Source organism: Panthera onca, chromosome C2, assembly GCF_046562875.1.
Source record: "Panthera onca isolate mPanOnc1 chromosome C2, mPanOnc1 haplotype 2, whole genome shotgun sequence".
NCBI classification, from domain to species: Eukaryota; Metazoa; Chordata; class Mammalia; order Carnivora; family Felidae; genus Panthera; species Panthera onca.
The window spans coordinates 111,958,584-111,981,189 of NC_138347.1; the positions used below are offsets into that span (position 1 = coordinate 111,958,584).

Genomic DNA, 22,606 nt, shown 5'->3' on the forward strand with positions numbered 1-22,606 from the left:
CCACCCAGGCGGCCCAACAAAAAGGTGATTTTATATATAGAAAAAAGGTATATATTCTTTATATACATATAAACATGTATAAATACATATTAATATAAATGCATAAATGTATATTTATACAAACATAAATGTATAAACATGTAAATACATATTTACATAATATGCATAAATATATATATTTATATATACACATATATACATAAATATATATATTTACATATACACACATATAAATGTATATTTATATAAATATACCTTTAGATATATAAATGTATATTTAAACATATATAGCTGTACACATATATTTTTATATATATAAATTATTTACATATATATAAAATGAAAAACATAAGTGATATTGAAAGGATGGCAGGTTTTAAGGGGCAAGTCTTCTTATTCAGCAGTATAACAGAAACTAAAGGAAATCAAAGAGGCAAAACATTTTGGTGAAGTCAGCTCAAGAATAACAACAACACTACCTTGTATTTATGAGGCATTTGCTGTATTTGTACTTTCTAGATATACGTGCCTACAAATATATTTTTACATATCTAAAATAAGCTATGTAAAAATATGTAAATATATTTTTACATATCTAAAATATTTATTAGCTATGGTAAACTTTAAAGAATAATATCACGCGATATTTTCAAAGTCCCATTTCAACATTTCCTTTGCAAATCTTTCATCCATGTCCACTAGTTGGGAGAGTATATACTACGCATATGAGGAGTGCTTAGATAATTCTCTCAACTGTAACAGATGTCCAAAATTTTGTTTGTCAATTACATGCAGAAATTATTGCACTATACTGTTTTCTAATCTTTCAGAGATGTCATTGTCTTTGCCAAATATCAGACACCTTTTCTCTCCCCAGTTTTTCATTCAGACTCCTCTGTAACCTCTGGGATTCCCTAACTGAAAATAAATGCTGTCGTTTGCTGACCTCACAGATTTGGTTTCAAGTCCAGCGATTAAATGCTATTTCTTCACATAAACAACAATGACAGAGCAACGAAGAAAAGGTGAGGCGACAAAGGTCCTTACCACTGCTGACCACTGTCTCCTTCAGACAGATCAACTTTGTACTTGAACAAAATGTGCTCAATGACACTGGCTCTGTTCCTGTGGGTGAAGCACACCCCTCCCCCCACGTCCCCATGACAATTTGCTAAAATTGTGCACAGCCATCAGCCCTCTCTCAGACTTCAGGCTGCAGCGAGGAGAAAGACAATTGGCTCACGAGCGCAAAACACATCTCTATTGGATGCTGACTGCAGCAGCATAGGCAGGAAGGGCGAAAAAAAATCTTGAATAAAAAAAGCAGTATCACCACACAGGTGATCTGAGCCTGTCTTCTTCTATCACCCTACTTCTACCCCCACTGAATTCCACTGGCTTTCTAAGGCAGGTCCCCAAATATCTACAAAGAAACGGCACTCAACAAAAGTTCCTTAAAAATTGCCACTGGGGATAAAATGGGAGAGAATTATGAGAAAGAATTTTGAGAGGGAATTCATGTTCTAGTATCCTTCGGTAGCTTCGTGAGAATGGATCCATGTTACCAATAAACAAACAAGTGAAAAGAGATGTCTGGGAACTATGGAACTCTTACAAACGTCTATAAGATGACTCTTTAAGACAGAAGGGTACTGAAGTCATCACTTAAACGCAGGCCCTTGAAAAAGCTTAATCATCACAAGGTTGCTCTGTTTTAAAAGGCGATCGGAGGCTGCAAAGCGTATTCTTAAGTGTTTATTTAAGATGCAAAGTATGGAGATGTTGGGCCTCCCAGGAATGTCAGCCATGGCAACACTGGTTTTTAATAAGCCAGAATGTGAACCTAAGAGGGAAAAGCACAGGCTGCTGTCACATGATGTTTTTCTCTTGCTATCATATCAACAACATTTAGGCCGAAAGCCCAGATCTGCTAAACTCCAGGCTTGGGTGCAGTGGAGTGGGTAAAGCAACGAATGCACGGATTTTACGCACCACCCCTGGCTAAAGCAAGTGGTGGTTGGTAGCAATGGTTGTTTACCTTCCTTGGCACTTCGTACATGCCTCTCTCCTAACAGTATCACACGGCTTTACTGTGCATTTTTACACACCTTCTTCCCATGCCCACTGCCTCCAGAAGGCAATGTCCTGACTCAACCTTGTGCTCACCAGCTAGGCCAGGCCAATAAGCCCAACAACTGTTTGCCAAGTGAATGAGTCCTGCCTATATTTCAGAATAGAAGATAATCTGTCCAATAACGTTCTCAAAGATTTCTTCTGCATCTTCTCCAGGACCTCTCTCAACTCACAAACTACAGTCCCATTTTCTCTTCATCAATTTATATTTCCCTTTTTCCCTAGTCTCCTCCCATCTGTTCCTTTTTCAGGTAACTTCTTACTACCGTTACCAAACCACATCTTTGTACTCTGCTCCCACCCAGATAAGATATTGCACTTGTTGGATTTATCTTTGTCCTTAGCTCGTTAGGCATAAGCTTCTCATCTACAGGCCTTAGAGATCTGCACACAGGAAATGTCCCAGGACTTGACATAAAAAAAGCAATTGAGCCCCGGCTCAATGGTTAACATCACATGAGCTGGAAATCACAGAGTTGTTTGTTCAAATGTCAACTTTGATATTTATTAGCAGTGAGATTTTGCATTAACTATTCAACCTCACTAAACCTCAACTTCCTCTTCTATAAAAATGAAGATAAGAATACCATCCTAGGCATGTTGTAAGTATTAAAGGAGAGAATGTACACAAGGGCCTCAACTATGTTCTGGTACTCAGGAAATAGAAATTACTTTCTCACTCTCCTAGCACGTTCTTTACAACCTTGCAGCCCCTGCTTCCTGTTATTCAGCCCATATCTCTGGACACGCTCGAAAACATCCTTTCTCTTCCCTCAACCTCCTCTTTTCCATACTCCTTCAGCTCACCATCGAGACAGAATCTCTTCTAAAGAACTCACACTAAGCCTCTCATGGCTGAAGATGGCAAATGTATAGTCCAGCCCAAAAACATCCAGGGGAGCCAGGGAGACCTGGATTCACTGGACCTCCCCACCCACTAGCTATGTGACCTCATGCAGGTACTCAACTTCCCGCCCAAACAGCGCCTTCATGTGTGAAACTGTATCCAACTAACATAACTCCTGGGTGGTTATGAGAAAGCTTTCCCAATGCCCAAGGTAAGATTCAACTACTGCTCATTTCTCTTACCATTAGGAGACTGGGCATCTGCATTTTAAAAGGAGTAGATAATAACAGCGAATCATTTTCCTAAGTTAAATTTAATTATGAGAGGTGACCCTTTCAAATGTCACTTCCTGGGGACATTTTCTCTCTCACTGTCCCTTCCTTCCTCCTCTTTACTTTCCTGCCAGATAGAATAAACTCAGTGTAGTGAATTCAGCACCTGTCAAATTGTATTACAGGTAATTTCTACAAGTCTGTCTACCCCTTTAGATTAAGAACTTGTTAAAGACAGGGCTAAATCTAACTTAGCAACCTAAGCATTTTTAGTAAATGTTTGTAGAATGAATAAGCAATTTAAGACACAGGAGGGCATTTTCGATGTCCCAGCTATCATCTCACTGCGACAATACTGTAAGGCCTAGGCCATTGGTCCTCAATCATGGCTGCACGTTATAAATAATAAATTTCTATACCCAGCATCCATCCCCAGAAATTATGACTTAATTGATCTTGGCTGGATCCCAGGCAAGCTCTCAGATGATTCTAATGATTGCTACTCTCAGGACCATTGGTTAGTCTATATATACCAATCTGCATTCTCATATACACATCAATTACAACCTTTTCCATAGTTCTTGTAAAACCGGTATTGGCCAATAACTCCAGGACAACTGCTAATGTTATCTGACTATTCCTTAATTGACATTTCTGTCTCTAGACTGTTTTCTTCACAGCTCCTTTCCTATTCAGTGGTAGAAAGGACAAGGGACTGCACCAAAGGAGCTGCTGTCTTTTGTTCCCTTGGGCATAGAGTCGTAGGACGATGCCTCAAACCAGCACCACCTGTTTCTGAACACCTTGTTCACAGGAAGCAAAGAGCTCATAAGAAAAAGAGGCTCAAAGGGATCCACATCATCAATGTAACCATGAGAGCAGCCCTTAAGTATTATTCTCAACATTGATGGTACACTAAGGAAAGAGTGTACCAAAGATATTGATTGCATGGTCCTAGACATTTCCTTTCATTCTCATCCTTTGGAGGCTAGAGGTCTTAGGCGGCTCCTATGTTATCTGGACAGTATCGCTTTTGTGACTCAATTATAAGTCGCCTATGCTAAAGTTAAAGTTTTTATAGCTGCAGTAAAGGTTTATGAAGGTAAACTAGTATGTCATAAATTTTCAAATAAGAAGATAAGAGGTCTCCACAGGATTACTGCATTTTGCTTTGGAAGACCATTACAATGGATAGAATCCTTTCTCTAAGGGTGACCTCCTCTGTGTCCTATTCAGGGGTAATTCAGGGGTCTGTTGTTAACTTTCATAATAATACCCATCATTTACCCTCAAGGCAATCCCAAAAGTGATTCTTCTTAGCCTCCTATGACAAATGAGGAAACGGAAGCTCTCAGAGGTTAAATATCCCATGTAAGGCCCCACCAATGTGAAGTGGTGAAGTTAGGAAGTACTAGACGCGTCAGAGTTAGCATGCATCCGCCCAATGGGTAGGCGGGATGTAGACAATCTAGGGCCTGGGGGCAACTTTAATTTGTTGTTGCTGTTTGCCTGCAGATACAACACATGATTTTACTATAATCCAGGGATAGAAACTGGAAATTAATATGTGCTGCCCCCATTAGAAATTATCAAAAGTTAAACAGAAGGGTTTGTGTTTCTTGCAAACATAACAGAGCATAGAAGGTCTATGAAATTGTTCTAAAAGAACTAGATTTATATCTTGATAAGAAATATAGTTCATGTTCACAGACACACATATGTGGACACAAATGAAAGGGAAAGCAGAAAAGAAGAACTGATCATTGTCACCTAATCAAACTGAAGAGTAAGCTAGAAGATAGGAAATGAATGGAGAAGGAAGGAAGGAAGGAAGGAAGGAAGGGCAAGCTGTTGCCTTGTCAAGTGTTATCAAAGTGTTACTTTGAATATACTTCATATTAAATCTTAATATCTTCTAGAATAACTCATTTAAACATTTATTCACCATCTATTTGCTGACAGCTCTCATATGTTCCATGCTATGGGCCAGCGGAGACAATAAATGAATCAGACATATTCCATGAAGGGACATAAGACATGTATGTAAACAACTAGGTAAGGATAGAAGGCAGAAAGGGTGATAAGGAACATTCAGATAAAGAGTTCTCATAACTTGAGGGAAAAAAAAGACAATGCTTCCATTTAGAAGAATCAGATAACAGCTTTGAAGAACAGGTGGAATTTAAACATGAAGCATTAGAAAAGATATCCAGGTAGAGGAAATAGTCTGAAGCATCAATGACAAATAATACGTGCATTATTAAGTGAGAAATAAGTATGAAAAGTAGTCTGACTCTAGTTTGAGGACAGTTTTTAAAACTGAGTTACAGATTGTCTACTTCCTTTTACGGGCCAAGCAGAGCCACTGACAGGCCAGGGGTATCATCAGCGCATCAGCAAAGCTGTACTTCATGAATCCATCAGACAGGAGTCCAAGGGCTCCTGAAGTGGCCGAGGAGGGGACACTAATTAAGTAATTATTTTGACAGTCCAGGCAAGACTTGACACAGAACTGACCATTCTCCAGATAATCTCCCAGACTCATTTTTTTTTCACAATCTCCCACCCCACTCCTATTCTAATGCGTGCCAACTCCCCCCCACCCCCTCCCAGCCACAGTAAACTGAACTGAGTTCAGTGACTGTCACAGGACATCACTTTGACCATGCAGATTCAGCTATTAAAATACTCTGCCCTTCCAGGTTTTTTTTGGACTGGCTAACTTCTAGTTATAGAGTTAAGAGTCTCCAGTTAATGTCACTTCCTTCAGGAAGTGTTTCTTTTTTCTTTATTTATTTTTATTTTTTTTAATTTTTTTTGCTTTTTTCTTTTTTAACTTCATCTTTGTTTAATGTTCTGGCTGATTCCACAGCATTCATTACACTTTATCACAATTAAATGTCAGCTGCCTCTTTCCTTCAACAGACCAGGCTCAATGAAGGTAAAACCAAGACTTTATCTTCCAAGTTGCATTCCCAAAATAAGAATACCTAGAATAGTGTCAGCCTCATAATAGGTGTTAAGTCAGATAGGAGTCTTACAAAGCAAAATATATATTACATAATATACATACAATACATGCTTAATAGACATAATATAAATACATGTAACATACCTTATCTATATGTCTAACTTCCAAACACAGCTAGAACAGTGCTTTTTTCAACATCTGGTAATGTTTTGAAAATTGCTTATTGACCAACTGCCAAATCAAGCTTTCTTATTTTACAATTTCTTGCAGCTTAATAGCAAATTTCTGGTTCAATCATTAGCCCATCATTCTGTTTCACTGTTTTGTTGTACCAAGATAAAAACTGGACTCCACACTACAATCACATCAGGAAAGAGTAAATAGTAATTACTCAGATTGGAAAGGTCACTTAGAAGTGTCAATTTGGTAGGTAGCTTGACAAAAATTCTGAAGCACTGCTCAAGAGATACACCAATAAAATGAAACTACATTTTTTTTCCCTGTTATAGTATTTCTTGTTGGAATAACCATTTTACATTTTTCCTGATTTTGTAAGAAACAAAGCAACAAAAAACAAAGTTCACGTTTGCCTCATTTTATTCTCCCAGTAGCTGATATTGATAATTTTAATGTAGGTTTTCTGAATGTGCCATATTCATCTTTAATATTTTAAAATAACAATCATGCTACCCACACTAAGAGAATTTTACAATATCACAAAACCAAATATGAAAGCCTTTTGAAAATTAGAAGGAATTTTTCTAAATCAGTGTAGTAAACGCACTAACATAAAAAGAATAATCAGTATATATGCCTACCTTCTACACAATTTTTCTTTTAAAAATTTTTTTTTTTATGTTTATTTATTTTTGAGACAGAGAGAGACAGAGCATGAACGGGGGAGGGGCAGAGAGAGAGGGAGACACAGAATCGGAAGCAGGCTCCAGGCTCTGAGCCATCAGCCCAGAGCCCGACGCGGGGCTCGAACTCACGGACCGCGAGATGGTGACCTGAGCTGAAGTCGGACGCTCAACCGACTGAGCCACCCAGGCGCCCCTTACAATTTTTCTGAAACTATTCCAGTGAGTCATAATCATGTGATTAAGTTTCAAATTATCCAAAACAAGTTTAAGTCTCTACATGCAACTATTTTTAGTTCTTTCTGAGATTATGTTTTATTTCATTTCATTGTTAGCACTTACCTAAAAGTCAAAATAATTTCAGATTTCACTTAAAAAGTTGTGGTTCCCAATTTATAATAAATTTCTCTTGTACTGTAATTAGGGCAACTGTTTTTGGTTTGTTTTGATTATATTTTAAATAAATTGTGCTCTGACAAAGACCATTTAGCAAGGGAGGTTTTTTTTTTTTTTTTTTTTTTTAATATTACTCTCTGGAAGAGAGTAAAATTGATAATCAAGTGGACTCATTATACAAACAAAAACTAATTCTATTTGCAATCCATATTATACATTATAAACTGCCAGGGTTTTGCTGAAGTATACTAGCTTACATGGGGCAGGGGGTAGGTTCCCCTGCCCCCACGACCATGAGGGAGTGATGAAATTACTGGAGCCCACGCAGCACACAGCAGGAAAAGATTGATAATGTATCCGTCAATGGAGTTATTTTAAGGAAAGATTAAACAGAGCACCATGAAAGGACCAAGAAATACCTTAAAACAATTCAAGTAAAATTTTACAAATTATCAACAGTCTTATTTATGTTTACAACATTTTATCAATCATTTGAGATTGAACAGCTCTCAGAATGACAACGTTCTTGGGGCACCTGGGTGGCTCAGGAAGTTAAGCATCCGACTCTTGATTTTGGTTCAGGTCATAATCTCACGGTTCGTGAGTTTGAGCCATATGGCCATACGTCGCGCTCCATGCTGACAGCACAGATCCTGCTTGGGATGCTCTCTCTCCCTTCTTCTTTGCCCCTCCCCCCTCGTACTTGCTCTCCAGCTCTCTCTCTCTCTCTCAAAATAAATAAATTAAAAATAAATAAAAATAAAAACGAATGGCAATGTTCTCATCTGCCGGATTTTCTAAAGTTGGGGAAACTTTCAGATGAGATCATCCATTTTTAACAGTACATCACATACTATATTACATGGGCTTAACAGCACTGTCTGACTATATTTCCTCCTTGTATAGTCCTGCCAGCCCACTATGTGGGAAACTTTCTGTCATTTCTCCTTTTGTTGTCTTTCCAATGATACATTTATTAACATGTTATACCCCTCCCCATTCTCCACGCTTTTCTTCAATATATTTCTATGTGTCCACCAACGCAAAAACGTCTGTCAATTTACCATAATTCATTTCTTATACCTCAGTTTTCATAAATAAAACACTGCTCACACGAATGAACAGATGGTTCATTTAAATAAACAGGTAATCCCCAAACTTTCTTTCTGAGAATTTTAATCCACTTCTCTCTCTTTTACCTGACGGCCTACCCAAAAACCCAAAAATCAAATGTGAAATTCGTATGGTAAGAAAAGGTGGGGTGGGCCAGACCATAAAGCCTAACACAAGGTAAACATCAGAGAACAGATGATCAATACTATGAAGTGTCCTTCATACTGTGAAGTGAACTGAAGTGGACAACGTGCAGAGGAAAACACTCTGGGAATCATTTTCACATGCTTTTTCAATTAACTTCACAATGATCAAACGAGTAGCTAAGTACTTAAGGCTCCCAAAGAGAGGTGAAATGACTTGCCCAAGATCACAGAAGTAGCAAAAAAAGTTTAAGTCTCAAATTCAGGTCTGATACCAAGTTGGAGGATTATTTCCTCTGTAACACAGGTGGCTTCCCAGTAATCCAAACAGCCAGAGGGTCTAAGTGGTAAAATAGCACACGGGTGGGATTTCAGGCCATTCAGCAACCAGTGGCTAAACAGCCACTCTCTCACTGGCCTAAGAGAGATGAATGCTTTATTCAGGGGAGGTATAGTCACAGAGAGTTCAGGCTGTGAAAGTGAGAAAAGGAAACCTCATCCAAAATGGAGTCGGGAAGCCATTAAGGGGGAGCTCTCCTGCACTGTCACCTGGCCATCCTGCATATTTCAGGAGGCAGAAGGAAGATTTCCTCTCAGCCTGGCAACAGTAAGCTGCCCTCGCCTGCTGCCAATGAGAAGCCGTCATCATTAGGAACTCTCATGTTCCTCCAATAAACTTTTGTTCAAAACAACGCCTCCCAGCTTCCTCCTTCCCTCTATAAAGGGATGCTCTCCTCCTTTTGTTCTCCAGACTTGCCAACGGTTCGCCAGAGTTTGCCTATTTTGAATTGAAATTCCTTTGCTATTTCCAAATAAACTAAATTGCTGCTCAGTAACCTTGTTTAATTTTTAAGGTTGACAAAGCGAAGTAAGTGGAAGTAATCTAAACGCCTAGTTTGGAAATCTACTTTATAAGCAAGGTTAATCCATTCACTGGATGTCTTTGCTGAGGACTAGTTGAATTTCAGGAAGACACTCATGGTAAAGATGACCTAAGTCATAAGGGTATAGAAAGATCTGCACTCATTAAACAAATTCAAGAGTAATGGCGGTTCCTGTGGTTTTATGGTACCTAACAATCCAAGACAAAACAGTAGCACTAATCTGTTCAAGCGGGTTAAAGGTAAGCTAGCACACCAATGTGCTCCGTGAAATGCATTATATACCAAAAGGGCAGAGAAGAAAAACAGACTTCAACAACAATCAGGACTGCCATATGATACCTGAGTTTACAATAATTCATATTACCCTGTGAAGAGATGAAAATGTACCTACTCACTCTTATTAACCCTGGAGCATTAAATATCTGCTTGGAAATCTTAGATTTATAAAACAAAATAAAAGCTACCCATCCATAGTTTTTGTTTTATAAATTACGAACACAATGGTTACAAAGAAAGTAAGAAATAAACTGTGGATGATAAAGGGAAAAGACAGTATCATTCATTGTCTATGTGCTTCCAGACTGAGAAGTAGATAGAATCCACTCAGCTAAAGTCCTCCCAGAACCAGACTCCATCGGACTACTGCTCCTGTGTATTTCCCTCAGAGCACTGGTCATCCTGTTGTTATGGTGCTTATTTATATGTTTTCTTACTGACTGAATGATTCCACTAGGGATATAAGATCCATGAGGGTAAAGCCTGGTTTCCCCCAACACTGAGCCAAAGTGTTAAATAAATACTGTTACCTTCTTCTCCCATTTGCTGACAAGAATTCTGAGAGCCTGTGAAATTAAGTAATTTGTACAAAGTCACAGAATAATTAAAACAATGGAGACTCATCAGCCTGATTTCTACGTACTGTATAAACAAACTTGGCAGGCTGTATTTAGAACAAAGATAGTATCAAGTTGAAATTCAAATAGCCAGTAGTGTTTAAAATGCATCAGTTAAAAAAATAATCTCTGAGGACCCTTTTCACTATATATAAACACAGTCAGACTTCTCATAGCTGTCGCCACAATACACATTATGTTACACTATGGATTTCACATGAATTCACTATGTCAGTTGTTGTTAATTGTATATCAATATGTCATAGTCAATTCGTGTGAAATCCATAAACAAAGTTGTCTTTGTTACCCTTTGGGAAAAAAAAAACAACTCAATTTTGCCCCAAGGTATTAGTGTTGCCACTGTAAAAATAAGAGCAGATGTCAATGGTTCTCGCTTTGGATGATGTTGTGAAGAAAATCTATCTGATACTCTTGATTTTAAAAGCTATATGTTCATCTTAGAAAACCATGTAGGATGAACTGGATGTTAGTAATAAAAACAGATTCATACTAAACTGGTTACTCTCAGTAACTGTTAAAGCTCTATAAATTAGGCACCATTTTTCAGAGAGGTTCTTAGGTAAAGCAATATTTGAAATCATTTTATGCCTCCTACTACGAGTGGTATTTGTAAGAATTGAGGCCAAAAAAAAAACCAAAAAAACAAACGATTCTTTTGAGAAAACAATTTCTACAAATAACTGACGTTTCTTTGCAAGTAACATTCAAATTTACTGCACCAACTGTTCTACATACATAGAAAAAAGGAAACTAGACCTACAATTTTGCTAATACCTTGTTTTTGCATCTATTAATGAATATATATTTGTTGCCTATTAGCTTATCACTATGCTGGGTGACAGAAGATAGAAAAAGAAACACAAAATGCAATTTCCACTGGTAAATAGATCAGATGTGGGAGTCATCAGTGGCATCTCACTTCATGAGAAACTTACTCAAAAAGAGGAAGGGATAGGGGCACATGGGTGGCTCGGTCAGTGAGCATCCGACTCTTGACTTTGACTCAGTTCATGATCCCAGGGTCATGGGATTGAGCCCCGCATCAGGCTCCACACGTGGAGCCTACTTGGGATTCTCTCTCTCCCTCTGCCCCTCTCCCTAGTCGTTCTCTATAAATAAATAAATAAATAAATAAATAAATAAATAAATAAATAAATAAATAGGAATGGTTAAAAAATTAAAAAAAAAAAGGGGGGGGATGAATAAAGTTGGACTCAAATAGTTAAAGGAAATTTTTTCAGATCTGGAGAGGATTTTGTATTCCACCCAACCATTCATTCTCTTGAAAAAGAAAATAAGTCGGTGGCTTTCTTACCTAGTAGTCCAGTATGGTTCTCGAGACTTCTAGCTATTTGTTGCCATTCTGTGGTAGGTTCAACCCTAAGAAAATGAAAGGACTAGAATAATCATGCCCCTTAAAAATGTTCTGGAACCTGGGATCAGCCTTGGATCAAACAATCCACTAGGATAGAGTCCAGCTCCAAGATAACGTGCGTTTGTGATCTATGTCACTGATTTACAAGTCATTCAATGTCCAGGAGCCCCTTCCATACCTACTTTACTGGGAATATGATGTCACTGCTTGGTAGGATCTCAGAGCTATCAAGAAAACAGGCTCACATGAAGCGGATTTGAGGAAGGAATGACACAGGACAGGGAGACAGCCCAGTAAGAGCTGGGTTGGAAGGACAGCCTCATTTATTACATACAGGACTTTGGTCACCCTCCTCTGACATCTAGGCAAGGCATCCTGGACTCCTTTTAGGAGGTACCTCAAAGAGACAAGATAACAGCACTCTAGAAACTTAGAATCTCAGGCAACAAATTGTATATCACAGTAAAATGCTGGAAAATTCAACAGGCCATCTGCACAGGCATGTTTCCTGGTAAAAGCAGACAAAGGGCGTTGGGATTTTCTACTCGGGTGAATTATCAGGCATACTTTTGCCTCTTATTTGAAGTTTCCTTTACGTTACTGCAAAAAGCGGGAGCAGCTAACCTTTCAGAAGAATGTGACAGTATTGGTGGAACGCTGAAATATTCTGAAAGGCTACTTTGGTAATACATGTTCCTTCTTGCTGTGTATCTTATGTAATTTTGCCAAAAACAGAAAGGGACTGGGTAAGAATAAATGTTCAAGCAAACATACATTAGTCACAAATTAAAGCTTAACACTTTGAATGCTTTGTATTTCTTGCTGCTGCTTAACAAAAGCAGAAATTCTAGGGTGGTTGTTTATTCAAAGAGGCAAAGTAGGTGTAAGTCTGGTTGGTTTTCAAAAGCATTCCATTCGTTTTCTGAGTTTTGAAATAGCACAAAATGTAAATATGTACAATGGACTCAATGAGTTCAACTCTGCCCCCATTAACACCACTGCACTAGATCTATATCAAGTACGGCTCTCAATTTTTGTCTCAGAAAGAAGCTCTGAAAGGTTTAATAGAAACATTCTGCAGCAGTAAGAAGGGAACTACTTATTAATATGGATACAGCATTACCTAAGGAGGGAACCATATCCTAAAAAATAAGGCCCATCTTTAAAGACCTCTTGTTGATATTTCTATCACACAGTGTCGCTACTTGCTATTTACAATGTAAACATACTTTCTTTTTAACCAAATGAAGGGACTTACTGATGCTCCCTATATTTGTAACCCATGCTCAGTGAAAGAAACTCTGAAGAGCCATTTGCAATTCATTCAGATGATAAAAGCTAAGAGAATGCCAATCCTTTATTACCAATTCCCTGCAAATTTAGCCTTTCTACCCAAAATAGAATCAGAATTCATCAGAATTTTAAAAATATGCTTCCCTGTGAGTTGGGGATGGAAAAGGGATAGACAAACTGATTCAGCACGCCTGAGGCAATTGTATGCTACTTCTCACTGCTTCCAATTAGGATGTCAGCACTTGGCCGATCAAATCCGATTTTTCTTCCCTCAGATATACCCTGTTTTTCATCGTGAATTATGCCAAGGTGTTTTATATAGGAACACCACTGAAATAATGCCTGGTGTATGTTTAGCAGAATGCTAAACCAAACTATGTCAGGCAGGAGCTAAATGCCCGGGGAATAAAAAACATGCAAAATTACGCCCCCAAATACTATCAACTTTCCTCTCAAAAGTCTTCTAGAGCTGTAAGAAGCATTGCCAGTTCATGTGTGATTTTTGGGAAAGTTGTATGAACCAAGTTTTCAAATGCAGATGATAGATAAGGTCAGAAGGATGAAGGTTTACAGGTATGAGGATCTGGAAGGAAAAAATGGGGATGTGGCAAGGAGGTCAGGAGTTTGAAGGGTGATGTCAGAAACCTGTGAACAGAAGCTTACACCGTTACGTAACACATTTGCTCCTAGAAGTGACGACTTCGTGTTTCAAATTTGGGACCATCATTATCCATTCTAGGAAATTCTTTAATTTCTCCAGGAAAGATTTCCTGTATGTGTAAAACGCTGCAAAATTCCTCCACAGTACTTAGATAGTGGGTGCTCAAAAAGCAGAAAGATACATTCGGGTTCAAATCCCACTCTGTCACTTACCAACCCTGTGACCTCGTGAATACCTCATAAATTCAGGGCCTCAGTTTCCTCATCAATCAAATGGGAATAACTATACTATCTACCTGCTATGTGATTTATGAGGAGTTAAATGTAAGTTTGTATAAAGCCAATTCCTAGCACCTAGAAAACACCAGTAGAATATAATTGTTCTTATTATAAGTTTATCTGGATGTGTTAGGTGAAAGTTTTCCAGTCTCTCTCCTACATAAGTGCATTTTGACGGCCTTGGTTTATTGTTCTGGTAAGTGGCAATGGGGGAGGGGGGGGTGGTGGCGGGGAGGTGGTTTTCCACAGTCACAGCTCATGCACTGCTGTTCCACAGCACCAATACAAGAAAGAAGGCAAAATGCCTAATTTCCACTCAGACCAAGTTACCAGAGGACTATCACCCATTTACATCCATTTATACGTATGTGTCTGTGTGAGTGTGTCTGTGTGTGTGCAGAGAGCGAGACGTGGACGTTTGTGTACGTATGTGTACACAAAGAGATCAATTCACAGAGATAAATAAAGGGCGGAAATTAATCCCCACTCAAGGTCTATAAAATATTTCATGTGAACTCGGAAGGATAAATGAAAGTGAATTAGGCTCTAAACCACAAAAGGTTTATTATTAATCTTTATTAAGGTCTACGTTCATATTTTCCAGTAACTCAGAAACGACTCCATTATCACCAAATTTTCCTCCCTTCCCTCATTTTAGAGCATGATTCACGAAGTAAAGATACTGTTTCCATTAGTTCATTTACCTATATACCTATGTGAGTAATATACATGTAGACTGTGAGATGTGCTAAAGTGAATACCTCCCAAACACTGTCAGTGAAACGTTTCCAGATTTCCGGCTTTAACTTTTAACTGCTAGGTCTCTGAACCAGAATCACTGGCCATTTCCCACAAAATTCTACGCCCCTTCAGCCCTACCTTTTTCTCATAGGGTGTCTAGTCATACATCTTCAAAGACATAAACCCCGGACTGGATGCAGGTGGGTAGACGTAAGACCTGAACTGGGAATCGGAAGCACCCGTGACCTAGACGGATGCTCTCAGTATAGGAACTGAGGGTAGAAAGTAGATAGAAGGAACGTGGTTCCACTCAATTACAAGACTGGGACTTCTAGGATTATGAAAGCTGAATCTAAAAGCCTTAACTAATCTTTGCTAATTTTTTTTTTTCATTTTTCAAATCCTGTTTGTATAGTACTGGTATGAAAAGATCCTTGATATGTTAAAATTTTATGTCCCCCAGGCCTTTGGAAGTGCCCCCTTCATCAGACTTGCTGTTTATGTGAACAGTCAACAAGCATGTACTGAGGTGGGTGGCCAGTTAGGTGCCCTCCCTAGCTGAGTCACCAAGCCTACTCAGAGCACAGGGCTTTAGTTTCCTCCCAAGCAGCAACACAATCAAATACAGGGATTGTTCCTGAATATCCAAAAACTACATGAATGTATAGAGTCTAGGGAAATCCCGTTAGCCTATAAAACAATATTGAATGCCAACAGCTCAGAGAATGGAGCTCAGAGAATTAGGCAGCTATAGGCCACTTAATCTCTATTCTTACTGTTAACTTCTCTCATGCATTTCGGGAATGGCCCTGGCAAGTTGATTTACCAGTCTTTAAATAGATTAATAGTAACCTTTAATCAGCTTTCTGAGGCTACGGGAGACAAACGAGCAGGTATATGCATATACCTATTACACACACGGATAGCAAGTATTCATTATTTGTTTCCTATATATACTTAATTTTACTATTAGGAGAATCAGAATTGCACAGGAAACATATGTGGATTAGAAGGGTACAATGGTACTTTACCAAGGTGAGGCTGAACTATTCAGACATAAATGCTTTCTGTGACTTCTGATGAAACAACACAGTCATTTGTTAATGAAAAATGCAAGGAGAACACTTTTAGGAGACAAAGAGCAAGTACGAGAAAGGAACACTTTTACTGAAAATCTGTAACAAGAGAATAATTAAAAGGGGGTGACTAAACATATCATAGTGCCTGACTATATGAAATCACGACTTTTGAAGGAGGAAACATACACTGTCATTTACTCTTTTCATATTTTAATTTTTTGAAGACAAATTTAATTTTAATATTGCGAGTCTTCAATGTAGACAATTCCCTTCTTTCCAAGGATCTGCTTTCTTAGCTTTCGTTTAATAACAGTTTTACATTCGACACCAACTGCAATGCTGTCTTGTGCTTGGTGCAGGGTTATGCTACTGCAGTGATATAAAAATAGCAAAGGCAAAAAAAAAAAAAAAAAATACACAGCAGACCGGAATAGTAGACCAGAATAGCTTAAAAATTGAAGCTTTCAGATAAAGCTCTCCGAAAGAATTATAATAGTTACAACACCTGATTCCATGCTGTAAAAATCATTCTTCTTTCATTATATAATATTAAAATTACATTGGGGATTCATATTTCTTTCTCCCCAGACCGATACACTATTAAAGTTATACTGGGTCTCAGAAGAGTTCAAAATCCAAGCTGCACTGGCCTGCTGTGTCTGTTTACTTAATCTATTTTTATAACACTGCGGTAGCTGAAACCAACATACCAAATACCTGCTTCGACATTCTGTACCGCATTGATTCAAGAGATAAAATTTATGAGAAACAGGCAGCAAACTATGTTTGTTTTTAATAAATCAATCTACTCTATAGTATTAAAGTCAGGGCCATAAGGAACCACAGCTATACTGTTTTAAATGTCTGAAATACAGCCCGAAAAGATCTTAATTTTTTTTTTTCCAACTCTGTTCCTTCTGCCAGGTGAGACAGTTGCCTACTTCACCTCTGCGAAATAACACAAGTTGCAAGTCGAGTGTCTGCATCAATCCTCCCCAGGTTTCTTGATACACAACAGGCTGTCCGGATAGATGTATCATCTCAACAGCAACCTAGCACAAGAACATACTATAGCTAAATTATTAAACAAAATACACCCTTGACTGTGAACACCCTTCTTGCCAAAGAACAATGCCAAATCTAACTTGTACTTTGTGAAGCATTTCTAACAATTCAGTGTACCCAAGAAAAATAAGCTTGAGAGTAGTGACAGAATGGGATTTGCCAATTAAAAGTTGTTGCCATAGAAACAGGCTTTAATATGTTCTATGAAAAATATGAACATGTCATGCTTTCTCTTTAGTCATTTACATTTGAACATAAAATGTGAAAAACACAATTATAGAGAGGAGTGTAGCTCCCTAAGGGAGCATCAAACACATTCTCTTGTTCGTAAAAAAAGAAAAGTTCCTTTTCTTAACCAAAAATGAACACATACGCTGTTTTCTCAAAATTTTTTATAGATTATTTGAGTAATATATCACTTCAGTGTATGGTGTGATTTTTTTTTTCCTAAAACTCAGCTTTTTTTCCCCCCCAAAGTACTCTCCTAGATTTATATTTTCTGAAAGTCTTCAAACACTGTGCTCTTTGAAAAATAACTTTAAAAATAGCTTTTGAATTACTCAAGGGGAAGATCATTACAAAGGATCCTTTGACATTCTAAACACTCTAAATACCACATGTTAAAAAGTATTTTAAGTACATCATTGAATGTTCCTGACTGTTGACTCAAGGGATTAATATGGGTTAGACTCTAGCCAGATGACCATAACCAGCCACAGGATATAAAATAGTGAACTACTTTATCACTTTTATTACTGTTTTACTAACATAGCCCATGACAAGAATTCTGGACATAGTGCTATCAGTCTTCAGGTGGTGACCCAGAAGATAAATATTAATGTTTTGTAGAAATTCTATCATGCAGTTCCCAGATTGTATTCATTTCAATATCACTGAACAAAAAGCAAGTGACACATTGAAAATTTGTCTTTTGAAAGGCTCAATCTATTATGATGTGACTTGATTCATTATGTATAAAATGAAGTCCTCCTATGACTGATGAAAATTAAAAATTATTTATTCCTTCATCAGTTGAGCACAGAATTACCCATTCATGGGGGAAAGGAGCTGATAGAATACTTAATTAATACATTAATATTGTATGCCATTGATTATTCAGCAATGGTATGATTATTTATAACAGATTTTAATTGAGTTTTAGATGAAAGAGAGTAGTTAGGAAAGAGGAGCTTAAATTTTTTAATCATAGAAGATCACCTGAATTAAAATATTACAAGGTATGTGAGAGTTCCAGGCCTATAAATTCTTCTCTGTCTTCCCTTTGTGAGTATATTCTCCCGCACCAAAGAGGGCTAGAGATGACTTTATTTCCTTAAGGCAACAACGGCTCTTGGAAGACTTAACCTGAGAAAAACCTAAATACAAGAAGAAATATTCTTGAAAAAAAAAGGCATTTATTTTAAAATACCTTACAAATTCATTTTTTAAAAAGCCTTAAGCTATTTACCTTTCCAATTAGAGTAAAGATGCAAATCACATCTTGAAACTAAGTACTGCCTGCTGCGAACCAGGAAGAGTTCTCTTTCTGAGATTCTCCTAGAGATGTATAACCTCTCTTGCGTTACATTAAAAAAGTATTAAGTAATTCTTAAAACTACACGATCGCTCTTTGGTCTTCCTTTCAGGCCTAAAGAGTAGATAACAACTAACTAAATAAGCTGTATGAGAACATGCCCACCAAAGAATCAAATCTGCAAGCGATACTCAGATAAACAATTGGGCAACTCCGGAAACAGCCTATCTACTGGTACAAAGTTCAGAATTATGAACACCGGACAGTATGGGCTTATACAATTAGACATTTCCCAAGCAACACAAAAGAATGTCTATTTTATCGCGCAAGAAGGTCCTCCCTCTACAGATTTAGATTTCAAGTTTTAAAATGAAAAGTTGGAAAGCAAACATCATATAAAGTCTGCACCTGCCCGTGAGCGTTGAAAACAACCTGCTTCAGTGCCTGCCTGATGTGGTTCAACAACCAGCACCATGCCAGGCTGCCTGAAAGGATGTTAAACACTCAGGCTGTAATCTACTGGTTATTTAGTTTCTTTTTTCTAAGATGTGTTGTTTGTAGAGTACCGTCATTACTGTCATTCAGTTTAATGGGTTTTAAATTGACAATGAAAGGTAATTTTAAAAAAGGTAACTTCTAAAACGCATTTGAACTTAGTTCGTATGCTTTTCAAATCATATACATTTTGTCTTCGATTATTTTTCTATAACTCTCTAGCCAGGCAAAACAACAACAACAAACAAACAAACAAAAAAACCTGGGAGCAATGCTCTTTGGGGATAAAGGGTTATTTTACATATGAAAGGTAATTTTTTAAAGTTTTTACTATACCCTGATATATGGACAAAATGTACCATGACTGGTAGCTACCCCACTAAGAAGCATTTTCTCTGGACAGAGTTTGCTAGCGCGGACCTCCATCCACCGCCCCCTCTCAAGTGTAACTGTTCCTAAAATAAAACATTATAAACTTCTCTTGCACACTAAGCATATGGTGTCTATAGTAATTCAAATATAAATGACGTACGTTTTACATTTTTAAAAGTGATATGAAAATGTTTGTCACTTTGTTTCCCAAATAACTAACACAGGCTGCAAAGTCCAATTCTCATTTAATCTAACGAAATGATAAATCTTAATAAATAATAAATCTAAACCACCCTTTAATGGCCTGGATTTACTCAGGTGCTATGAGTGCAATACACATGTGCTCGACGGCCGTCACATAAAAAGGGAATCTGAAGGAAGTGAAGGTAAAATCGCTTTCTCTTAGTCACCAATTAAAGGTACACTCTCTAAATCATTTTCGTTCATGTGACTTTTCCCAACGTGACAGCAAGAGTCTTCAAGGTAAAAGAACCCCGATGTGTATCATACCACATCTGCAAACTAAAAATTTAGCATTCATCTTCCAGCCTCCGCATGAGTACAGTGCAAAACCGCCCAGAGGATTCCTCCAAAAACAACTCGGGAGTGGTCACTCGGGAATTAGTCCCGTGGCAGCTATTCCACAGGGATAACAAACCTTTGTTGATCTCGTTACAATGGATCCTTTACACCAGCTCATCTAATTTCATCTAATGTATTCTCTATTCATGAAACAGTATTCCTCTATAACCAAAAGTTTTCAGATCTATGCTATTTTCAAGATACTCTCTGGCTCTATACAGAACATGTAAACAGCTCTTAAGCTGTGGAGGGTCACAGACACCTCTCTGTGCCATGCACTCAGTGTCCAGAAAACTGTGCATGTGCAATTAAAATAAAACATTGGGGCCTTTCGATATGTGCACCGAAATCAAGAACTTCTTTAGGAGTTCTGTGAACTCCAAAAGAATCCCCAGGTTAAGGAGGAATGCCACACTGTACCCCGTTGCAGTGGGTGTTGCAGAAAGTGGGGCTTGTCTAAGCAGCCAAAAGCAAGTTGGTTTGTACAGAATCATTATTTGTGTTGTTTTGAGAGAGAGAGAGAGAGAGAGAGAGAATGCATGAGCATGGGGGAGGGGAGAGAGAGAGGAACAGGAGATGAAAGGGAGAGACAGACAGAGACAGAATCCCAAGCAGGCTCCACACTGTCAGTGCAGAGCCCGATGCAGGACTCAGTCCCACAAACCAGGAGATCATGACCTGAACTGAAATCAGGAGTTGGACGCTCAACCTACTGAGCCACCCAGGTGCCCTACAAAATTATTATGTATAAGTAGTCTGAGGGAGAGGCTTTTAGTGGATAACAGGAAGAGATTTTAGAGAAATTTGGTAGAAACTTGCACTGAAACAGAACACTGATACCACCTGACAGGAAAGCCTTGTTACACGGGCTTCTAGAATCCAGAGGTGGCATCATGCAGGTCTTCCTTTCTGAGTGTGATCGGAAGGGTGGCCCGACTGTCTCTCAGGTGAGAACCACTCCTTGAAGGAGAGGTTACTGGGAGACTCAATACCGTGTAGAAATCGAAGAGACATAACTCACTCTGCATAACTGCCTGGGATACATATCCAGTAACGTTCACGGACAAAAGAAGTGGTATAAAAATAAAAATGAGCCTCCAGAAAAACAGTTTTCCTGTTATTTTTGGATTTTTAAAGTTCCAATTCCTCTTTCACATTTCAAATTACTTGAAGCTTCAAAGAAGGTACAGTAAAGTCTTACTTCCATCATCTCTCTAGAGATCCTCTCACTAACACAATTTACTTTCTCCAGCTTTTGTCATCCCTGTTTTAAAATTGTATGGCAAGGGGCAAGGATTCTATCATAGATTCATAATGTGCTGTTACATTCATAAGTTCACATTATGATTTTAGGAAAGAAAAATGTTTCCTTGCCCTTAATAAATCATTGTCTTGAGTGGCATTCAGCTTAACTACTGCGTAAGACAAGCAGGGGAAGAATGGTCAGCTAGTTTTCCATTTGGCTCTTTCTACTGCCAAGTGGGTTTAAAGGCAAACTGTGTCATACTTATATTGCTTACTTGATTAAACATTACCACCTCTGCTTACTAAACAAGTCTAAATATACCTTCCTTGGGGTAACTAGGGAGTATGTTATGACTACTTCGTTACACTAAAGTGGTTTCTAAATCAACTGACAAATACACCAAATGCTTAATGTGTCCCTAGCCTCAAAAAAATATGATCCCCGTCCTGAAGCAGGTTAGGGTATCAAAGAGCAGTTGGAAACTAAAGTAGTAATAAGTCAATCAAACAATTATTTGACATCAAATAACTCAACCCTTCAAACTCTGACTGGGTTGATCACTTTGAAATAAAGTTAAGCATTTTAGAGAAACACGGATTTGAGTCTTTTCTCATTCTACTAAGTTACAAAGCGAAACTAGATCACACTTTAAATCAAAGAGATGAAAACACACCTCTCATAGAAACACAGGTGGAAATTATCATCTGTGAAAGGAAAAAAAATATCACTTGCCCAATGAATTAAGACACATTTTCATTAAAATATGAATGTAGAAAAATGAAATGAAATAAAATTTTGCTAACTACTGAATAAGCTAAATCAACAACACCAAAATGAATTTTCTGATAAGTGATTTTCCAGTAAATAGCCCATCATGTCTTCCCCTCTTCTGCTATAAAATTCCAATAAGTAACCAATCAAAATGTATCCATAGTTTTACATAGTATCAAAATTTTAAATATCCCAACTATCAGCAGGAATTTTTCTTAAAGCAATAGTGTGCATGTACAGGCAGGGTTTTTTATTTTTATTTTCTGGCAAGTAAGGATACATATTAATTCAACATGCCCTGGGATTTTTCTACACCCTGCATAAAATATGTCAATGTAGTTGAACAAGGAAACCTATAAACTTCTGCCACCTTCCCATATACCCGTATTTGTATATATTTCCACAAATGTAGATGTGTTCATCTTTCAGTCCAGGCTTTGTAACAAATAATTTTGGGGGTGCCTGGGTGGCTCAGTGGGTTAAGCGTCCAACTTTGGCTTAGATCATGATCTTGCAGTTTGTGAGTTTGAGCCCCGCGTCAGGCTCTGTGCTGACAGCTCGGGGCCTGGAGCCTGCTTCGG

General features: G+C 38.0%; 1 protein-coding gene across 16 annotated transcripts in view; it reads right to left on the reverse strand.

Annotated features, from left to right (window-relative positions):
• Positions 1–22,606, reverse strand: part of MBNL1 (muscleblind like splicing regulator 1) — a 205,880-nt gene that overhangs the window by 54,356 nt on the left and 128,918 nt on the right. Inside the window, exon 1 of one of the 16 annotated variants that reach the window (XM_060639015.3) lies at positions 1,048–5,835. The exons of the other annotated variants lie outside the window; for them this stretch is intronic. The gene's annotated coding sequence lies outside the window, so the exon portion shown is untranslated. Of the gene's footprint in view, positions 1–1,047; positions 5,836–22,606 lie in introns of those variants that run through there. 16 annotated transcript variants of the gene reach the window in all.